Source organism: Schistocerca cancellata, chromosome 11 (genome assembly GCF_023864275.1).
Source record: "Schistocerca cancellata isolate TAMUIC-IGC-003103 chromosome 11, iqSchCanc2.1, whole genome shotgun sequence".
NCBI classification, from domain to species: Eukaryota; Metazoa; Arthropoda; class Insecta; order Orthoptera; family Acrididae; genus Schistocerca; species Schistocerca cancellata.
Genome location: NC_064636.1, coordinates 44,571,200 through 44,581,573, shown reverse-complemented (window position 1 = coordinate 44,581,573; position 10,374 = coordinate 44,571,200).

The following is a 10,374-nucleotide window of genomic DNA, read 5'->3' as shown; positions in this document are numbered from 1 at the left end:
GGTTCAGAAAGTAACCTCCGTTAGGTCACAGTGCGGGTTGTGGGGGGAGTAGCGACGCCATCTGTGCGTTCACGCACTCAACAGGTCAGTCGGCATCAAGCCGTGGTCGAGTGAACGTCGTACCTGCGCTAGTTTAGTTTTTGTGGCAGTTTGAAATGTGTGCTGCAATAGAAAACCCCGCCAAATGTGAAGTGCGTGCTGTCATAAGGTTTTTTACAGCCAAAGGATATTCTGCAGCAGCTATTCATTGTGAGCTTTGTGCCGTGTACGGACCAAGAGTTATGAGTGAAGGAGTTGTCCGTGAATGGGTACGTTTATTTAAAAGTGGACGAGAAAACGTTCATGATGAAGAGAGGAGTGGTAGACCATCATTGGCGACTGACGAACTCGTTCAGACAGTTGATGCAAAAGCTCGTGAAAATCGACGTTTCTCAATGTCGGAGTTGTCTACTGGTTTTCCACAGATTTGTAAGACTCTCTTGTACGAGATAGTGACAGCAAGATTGGGTTACCGTAAGTTCTGTGCACGATGGGTGCCCAAAATTCTTACCGACCACCACAAAACTCAAAGAATGGCCTCTGCATTAGACTTTCTGTCACGTTATGAGGACGAAGGAGAACCATTGTTAAACAGAATCGTGACCGGTGACGAAACCTGGATTAAGTACGTGAACCCTGAGACAAAAGAACAATCAAAGATGTGGGCACATTCAAATTCGCCTACCAAACCGAGAAAAGCCTCGCAAGATTTTTCTGCCAGAAAACTGATGGCAACGGTGTTTTGGGATGCCAAAGGGGTGTTGTTGGTTGAATTCATGGAACGTGGTACGACCATTAATCAAGACGTGTACTGTGAAACAATAAAAAAGTTACGACGGGCTATACAGAACAAACGCCGTGGTATGCTGACTTCCGGTATCGTTTTTTTGCACGATGACGCCCGTCCTCACTCTGCTCGCAGATCAACGGCCCTTCTTGAGTCCTTCAAGTGGGACGTTATCAACCATCCACCTTACAGCCCAGACCTGGCGCCAAGTGATTATCACCTCTTCATGCATTTGAAGAAATGGCTCGGGTCACAGCGGTTTGATGACGACGAAGAGCTCAAAGATGCGGTCACAGGCTGGCTCCAGGCACAAGCGGGTGATTTTTATGCAGAAGGAATTTCAAAGCTTGTGAAGAGATACGATAAGTGCCTCAATCGCTATGGAGATTATGTAGAAAAATAGTGCAAAGATGTAGTTGTAAGATGTATATATTAAAATATTTTTATTTAACTTGGTGTATTTTTTTAAATCAACCGGAGGTTACTTTCTGAACGGCCCTCGTATTATTGCACTTGGCCTCCTGTGGCTATCACCGGAAACACACGGTGTCATCACAGTAAGCAAGTACATTGGCGAGTAAGTAAAACGCACGACATTGTGAATAATTCCAAGACAGCTGGGCATATACGGGGTGTTCAAAAAGTCTCTATGAAGTATCGTATGATTGTTGGCCGCGCGTGCGCCCTTAATATACAGAAATTAAACTCAGTGAAATAGAAGTTATTAATTTATTGAATATTCATTTTTACTTACAAATTTTCACATTAAAATTGAAAGTGTCCCCCCTGTTGTTGTATACACAATTCAATTCGTCTAATCATGTTTCCAAACACAAGCTGTAACATTTCTTCTGTAACAGAAGCAGTGAAAGTGGATATTGCAGTTTTCTATTCATCGATGGATTTTGGACGGTTTTATAGACATTTGCTTTCACTGCACCCCAGAAAAGTCAGGTGGTGTTAGGTCAGGCGATCCTGGAGGTCAAAGTCCCTGTGAAATTATGCGATCACCAAAAACATCAGCAAGTAGTGACATTGAAACGCGAGCTGTATGCGCGGTTGCACCATCTTGTTGAAAATAACCGTTCACTATTTCACTTAACACAAGTTCTCCTATGAATGGGTACAGAATATCACTGCAGTATCGCTGTGCGTTTATTGTTTCGTTGAAAAATATGGGACTCACAACCCGACGTCTAGAAATTGCAATACATACTCCTATTTTCACAGAATGAAGTGGTTCCTCATGAATACACAATGGATTTGCAGTACTCCACATACGAGAATTTTGCGAGTTCGAGTACCCAGATAACTGAAACCACGCGTTATCATTGAAAGACGTTTCATTAAGAATATCACTTCTATTTTGTTGAACGAAATTTTTGAGCCATTGACAATAATACAGTCTCTTGCTATGATCAGTATTTTTCAGTTCTTGCACGACTGTCACTTTGTATGGGAAAAGTTCTAATTGTTTCCTTACAGCTGTGTGGGCCGTTCTGAAACTAACATCGATTTCCTGGACGTGTTTTCTTACTGACTTGTTCCGACTCGTGGACATTTTATCGGAAATATCGAGTACTTTATCCTCAGACAAAACGCTAGGACTACCACTTCTCTGTGCATCTGTCACTGAACCTGTACTTCGAAATTTGTTAGTCAAATCTCGCGCAGTATCGCGATGTGGGCATGTTTTCTCCGGGAAAACTTAATTAAATGTTTGACGAACTGAAATTGTGTATTTACCGCCAGCTCCGAACACTTGTTCGACTAAAAACACACGTTCTTTAGTTAGCCATTTAAAGTGACAAGAACTAAACAAACGAACAAAGGAACTAAACTTAAACGCTGACGTCAGCACGTGACGACACACACCAACGATACTACTGACGGTGGCTGAGATACACGACAACACTGGAATGTTGGGAGAGTCCACTTGAAGGGAAGTAACCCAGGCAGGGGAACAATCATACGGTACGCGTGGCTAACAATCATACGGCACTGCGGAGTGACTTTTTAAACACCCCGTACTATCAACTGCTTTTCAGCATGTGCCCATGAAATATCATGATGAAAACTCACATTAACCATACTGAAGCGCCCTTACTCCCAGGTGCAATATCATCATGGTTGACCAGTATTTGTGTATGTATTTTATTCATCTCATAACACGCATTTTACAGCTCATCTCATCGTATTGTGCAGGAGACCTGTCAATTTTGCGTTAAGGTATACATGGTTACATAATTCTCTAACATTATTTTTACTAGCACAGGTTTATACAGGGTGTTACAAAAAGGTACGGCCAAACTTTCAGGAAACATTCCTCACACACGGAGAATGAAAAGATGTTATGTGGACATGTGTCCGGAAACGCTTACTTTCCATGTTAGAGCTCATTTTATTACTTCTCTTCAAATCACATTAATCATGGAATGGAAACACACAGCAACAGAACGTACCAGCGCGACTTCAAACACTTTGTCACAGGAAATGTTCACAATGTCCTCCGTTAGCGAGGATACGTGCATCCACCCTCCGTCGCACGGAATCCCTGATGCGCTGATGCAGCCCTGGAGAATGGCGTATTGTATCACAGCCGTCCACAATACGAGCACGAAGAGTCTCTACATTTGGTACCAGGGTTGCGTAGACAAGAGCTTTCAAATGCCCCCCGTAAATGAAAGTCAAGAGGGTTGAGGTCAGGAGAGCGTGGAGGCCACGGAATTGGTCCGCCTCTACCAATCCATCGGTCACCGAATCGTTGTTGAGAAGCGTACGAACACTTCGACTGAAATGTACAGGAGTTCCATCGTGCACGAACCACATGCTGTGTCGTACTTGTAAAGGCACACGTTCTAGCAGCACAGGTAGAGTATCCCGTATGAACTCATGATAGCGTGCTCCATTGAGCGTAGGTGGAAGAACATGGGGCCCAATCAAGACATCACCAACAATCCCTGCCCAAACGTTCACAGAAAATCTGTGTTGATGACGTGATTGAACAATTGCGTGCGGATTCTCGTCAGCCCACACATGTTGATTGTGAAAATTTACAATGTGATCACATTGGAATGAAGCCTCATCCCTAAAGAGAACATTTGCACTGAAAAAAGGATTGACACATTGTCGGATGAACCATTCGCAGAAGTGTAGCCGTGGAGGCCAATCAGCTGCTGATAGTGCCTGCACACGCTGTACGTGGTACGGAAACGACTGGTTCTCACGTAGCACTCTCCATACAGTGACGTGGTCAACGTTACCTTGTACAGCAGCAACTTCTCTGACGCTGACATTAGGGTTATCGTCAACTGCACGAAGAATTGCCTCGTCCGTTGCAGGTGTCCTCGTCGTTCTAGGTCTTCCCCAGTCGCGAGTCATAGGCTGGAATGTTCCGTGCTCCCTAAGACGCCGATCAATTGCTTCGAACGTCTTCCTGTCGGGACACCTTCGTTCTGGAAATCTGTCTCGATACAAACGTACCGCGCCACGGCTATTGCCCCGTGCTAATCCGTACATCAAATGGGCATCTGCCAACTCCGCATTTGTAAGCATTGCACTGACTGCAAAACCACGTTCGTGATGAACGCTAACCTGTTGATGCTGATGTGCTTGATGCTAGTACTGTAGAGCAATGAGTCGCATGTCAACACAAGCACCGAAGTCAACATTACCTTCCTTCAATTGGGCCAACTGGCGGTGAATCGAGGAAGTACAGTACATACTGACGAAACTAAAATGAGCTCTAACATGGAAATTAAGCGTTTCCGGACACATGTCCACATAACATCTTTTCTTTATTTGTGTGTGAGGAATGTTTCCTGAAAGTTTGGCCGTACCTTTTTGTAACACACTGTATTGAACACAATAACATTATAACACTGTTTTTGTCAAGTTGTACCACTACTTACTGTCTAAATTTTATAGACATTATTTTATTGAAGCACCATTATACACAGTATCATGATATCAAATAGTCACACTGTGTAAATCATCATTTCATCAGTCATAAACAATACATGACAGGTATTTCATACCTAACATGCAGGATTTCACAAGTGTTTTGGTAGTGCCTCCATTTTTAGTGTTTTGGACTGCCACGAGGCTTACAATCAAAACCTCGTGACGTCTGGTGATATATCCAAGATAGCTGTGATTATTCCCGTTGGGCTATTTGAGTTCCTGTGTATGCCATTTGGACTCAAAGTCGTGGGTCAAATATGACAGTATTTTGTGGATGAAGCTCTGAAAGGGCTTCCCCCCATTTGTTTCACATATCTAGATGATACACTCCTGGAAATTGAAATAAGAACACCGTGAATTCATTGTCCCAGGAAGGGGAAACTTTATTGACACATTCCTGGGGTCAGATACATCACATGATCACACTGACAGAACCACAGGCAAATAGACACAGGCAACAGAGCATGCACAATGTCGGCACTAGTACAGTGTATATCCACCTTTCGCAGCAATGCAGGCTGCTATTCTCCCATGGAGACGATCGTAGAGATGCTGGATGTAGTCCTGTGGAACGGCTTGCCATGCCATTTCCACCTGGCGCCTCAGTTGGACCAGCGTTCGTGCTGGACGTGCAGACCGCGTGAGACGACGCTTCATCCAGTCCCAAACATGCTCAATGGGGGACAGATCCGGAGATCTTGCTGGCCAGGGTAGTTGACTTACACCTTCTAGAGCACGTTGGGTGGCACGGGATACATGCGGACGTGGATTGTCCTGTTGGAACAGCAAGTTCCCTTGCCGGTGTAGCAATGGTAGAACGATGGGTTCGATGATGGTTTGGATGTACCGTGCACTATTCAGTGTCCCCTCGACGATCACCAGTGGTGTACGGCCAGTGTAGGAGATCGCTCCCCACACCATGATGCCGGGTGTTGGCCCTGTGTGCCTCGGTCGTATGCAGTCCTGATTGTGGCGCTCACCTGCACGGCGCCAAACACGCATACGACCATCATTGGCACCAAGGCAGAAGCGACTCTCATCGCTGAAGACGACACGTCTCCATTCGTCCCTCCATTCACGCCTGTCGCGACACCACTGGAGGCGGGCTGCACGATGTTGGGGCATGAGCGGAAGACGGCCTAACGGTGTGCGGGACCGTAGCCCAGCTTCATGGAGACGGTTGCGAATGGTCCTCGCCGATACCCCAGGAGCAACAGTGTCCCTAATTTGCTGGGAAGTGGCGGTGCGGTCCCCTACGGCACTGCGTAGGATCCTACGGTCTTGGCGTGCATCTGTGCGTCGCTGCGGTGCGATACCCCAGGAGCAACAGTGTCCCTAATTTGCTGGGAAGTGGCGGTGCGGTCCCCTATGGCACTGCGTAGGATCCTACGGTCTTGGCGTGCATCTGTGCGTCGCTGCGGTCCGGTCCCAGGTCGACGGGCACGTGCACCTTCCGCCGACCACTGGCGACAACATCGATGTACTGTGGAGACCTCACGCCCCACGTGTTGAGCAATTCGGCGGTACGTCCACCCGGCCTCCCGCATGCCCACTATACGCTCTCGCTCAAAGTCCGTCAACTGCACATACGGTTCACGTCCACGCTGTCGCGGCATGCTACCAGTATTAAAGACTGCGATGGAGCTCCGTATGCCACGGCAAACTGGCTGACACTGACGGCAGCGGTGCACAAATGCTGCGCAGCTAGCGCCATTCGACGGCCAACACCACGGTTCCTGGTGTGTCCGCTGTGCCGTGCGTGTGATCATTGCTTGTACAGCCCTCTCGCAGTGTCCGGAGCAAGTATGGTGGGTCTGACACACCGGTGTCAATGTGTTCTTTTTTCCATTTCCAGGAGTGTATACTAGTATTTTCACAAAACACTCAGCTACACGAGCAGCATGCCTACGCAGCGCAGCAAGAGGTTACACAGCTGTGACACTCCATTGACTGTGGTAGTAGATGCCAGCCGAAGTGCTGTTGGTGTGGCACAATATTAAAAAGTAAATAATCATTGGCAACCATTAACTGAAAAGTTACAGCAGGGACAAATGCGTACCGTACCATATGGTATGAGTCACAGATAGGCACAACAAGGAGACTGTCAAAGAAAGCTCTCTGCCAAATAGACCTTCATCAGAATTTTGTGATTGGAGGAGCAAACTTGGTGGTGGGGGTTTGAGGTTAAGAAACTGAGGAAAGTTAACAGGGAATGATTTGGGGGCAGTGGGGGCGGATCACAGTTGGATGGAGGAGTGAACTGAGTCAAAAGGCTTCAACATTGGTCTTCGGTTGAGTATGATCGGTAGGGTCGGTAGCGAAAAAGTGTTTCCACTGTAGGGACTGACTACATCAGTACCTCTGACCGTATCAAGCCTACCAACCACCAGCAATACCTCCATGTCAACAGCTGCCACCCGTTCCATACCAAGAAGTCCCTTCCATACATCCTAGCTACCTGTGGGCATCACATCTGTAGTGATGAGCAGTCCCTCTCGTAATATGTCAGAGGTCACTGAGGCTTTCACAGTCCATAACTGCCCTAACAACTGTGCTTTATCTCTCCAGTCACGCACCACCTCCCAAAGTCCCACCATCTGGCCACAGAGCATCATTCTCCTCGGGATTCAGTACCACCCAGGACCTGGAGCATCTGAATCCCATTCTTCACAAGGGTTTCAGCTACCTCTCATTGTACCCTGAAATGAGTAATCCTCCCACAGTGGTATTCCGCCCCCCACCAAACCTACACAACATCCTTGTCCATCCCTACAGAACCCCTGCTCTTAATCCCTTGCCTCATGGCTCATACCCCTGTGATAGACCTCGATGCAAGACCTGTCCCATACATCCTCCCACCACCTCCTACTCCAGACCAGTCACAAGCATCACCTGTCCCATCAAAGGCAAGGCTACATCTATATTTACATCTACATCCATACTCCGTAAGCCACCTGACGGTGTGTGGCGGAGGGTACCTTGAGTACCTCTATCGGTTCTCCCTTCTATTCCAGTCTCATATTGTTCGTGGAAAGAAGGATTGTCGGTATGCCTCTGTGTGGGCTCTAATCTCTGTGATTTTATCCTCACGGTCTCTTCGCGAGATATATGTAGGAGGGAGCAATATACTGCTCGACTCCTCGGTGAAGGTATGTTCTCGAAACTTCAACAAAAGCCCGTACCGAGCTGCTGAGCATCTCTCCTGCAGAGTCTTCCACTGGAGTTTATCTATCATCTCCGTAACGCTTTCGCGATTACTAAATGATCCTGTAACGAAGCGCGCTGCTCTCCATTGGATCTTCTCTATCTCTTCTATCAACCCTATCTGGTACGGATGCCACACTGCTCAGCAATATTCAAGCAGTGGGCGAACAAGCGTACTTTAACCTACTTACTTTGCTTTCGGATTGCATACCCTTAGAATTCTTTCAATGAACCTCAGTCTGGCATCTGCTTTACCGACGATCAACTTTATATGATCATTCCATTTTAAATCACTCCTAATGCGTACTACCAAATAATTTATGGAATTAACTGCTTCCAAGCACTGACCTGCTATATTGTAGCTAAATAATGGATCTTTCTTTCTATGTAGTCGCAGCACACCATGAGTCAATTCGCTGCAGATCCTCCTGCATTTCAGTACAATTTTCCATTGTTACAACCTCTCGATATACCACAGCATCATCCGCAAAAAGCCTCAGTGAACTTCTGATGTTATCCACAAGCTCATTTATATATACTGTGAATAGCAACGGTCCTACGACACTCCCCTGCGGCACACCTGAAATCACTCTTAATTCGGAAGACTTCTCTCCACTGAGAATGACATGCTGCGTCCTGTTATCTAGGAACTCCTCAATCCAATCACACAATTGGTCTGATAGTCCATATGCTCTTACTTTGTTCATTAAACGACTGTGGGGAATTGTATCAAATGCCTTGCGGAAGTCAAGAGACACGGTATCTACCTGGGAACCAGTATCTATGGCCCTCTGAGTCTCGTGGACGAATTGCGCGAGCTGGGTTTCACACGATCGTCTTTTTCGAAACCCATGTTGATTCCTACAGAGTGTATTTCTAGTCTCCAGAAAAGTCATTATACTCGAACATAATACGTATTCCAAAATTCTACAACTGATCGACGTTAGAGATATAGGTCTATAGTTCTGCACATCTGTTCGACGTCCCTTCTTGGAAACGGCGATGACCTGTGCCCTTTTCCAATCCTTTGGAACGCTACGCTCTTCTAGAGACCTACGGTACACCGCTGCAAGAAGGGGGGCAAGTTCCTTCGCGTACTCTGTGTAAAATCGAACTGGTATCCCATCAGGTGCAGCAGCCTTACCTCTTTTGAGCGATTTTAATTGTTTCTCTATCCCTCTGTCGTCTATTTCGATATCTACCGTTTTCTCATCTGTGCGACAATTTAGAGAAGGAACTACAGTGCAGTCTTCCTCTGTGAATCAACTTTGGAAAAATACATTTAGTATTTCGGCCTTTAGTCTGTCATTCTCTGTTTCAGTACCATTTTGGTCAGAGTGTCTGGACATTTTGTTTTGATCCACCTACCGCTTTGACATAAGACCAAAATTTCTTAGGATTTTCTGCCAAGTCAGTACACAGAAATTTACTTTCGAATTCATTGAACGCCTCTCGCATAGCCCTCTTCACACTACATTTCGTTTCGCGTAATTTTGGTTTGTCTGCAAGGCTTTGGCTATGTCTACGTTTGCTGTGAAGTTCCCTTTGCTTCCGCAGCAGTTTTCTAACTCGGTTTTTGTACCACGGTGGCTTTTTTCCATCTCTTACGAACTTGCTTGGCACACACTCATCTAACGCATATTGTACGATGGTTTTGAACCTGTGATACCATGTGATCTACAAGCTAAGCTGCAACCAGTATGCTTCATCTACATGGGCATGACAACCAACAAGCTGTCTGTCTGCATGACTTACCACCAACAAACTGGATCACCCACTTCCTGAGCAAACTGCCCTCCCCACTGTACTTCATTTCAGTGACTTATTCACAGCCTGGGCCATCTGTATCCTTCCCACCAACACCATCTTTACTGAATTGTGCAGGTGGGAACTCCCCCTACAATACATCCTATGTTCCCATAGCCCTCCTGGCCTCAATCTTCATTAGTCATTGTCCTTTACCCACCTATCCACTTCCCTGTTCCCATTCCAGCACTACACAGCCCTCCAATCCACCAGCGCACCCGCAGTCTTTTTACTTCTCTCACTTTTTCGCCCCCCTCCCCCTTCCTCCGCCCTCTGTCTAACCTTCCTATTGCGTCTAGCTGCCCTACCCATTCTGCCTCGTCCCTGTATGCTCCAAAAAGCAGTATTTTATTGTCCACCAACCCTCCCTGACCCAGTCTCTTCCTTACCCCCACCACCTAATTTGCTTCTCCCATCTAGAGCAGAGAGAGAGACAGACTCTGATAAAGGCCTGTTTGGCCAAAAACTTTGTTTACAGTCTTTCTGTTGCACCTATCTATAGCCCAGCATTTCTGCTACATGGTGAGTAGCAGTTATCCTTTTTATAATATTGTCATCATTTCATCCTGGATTTT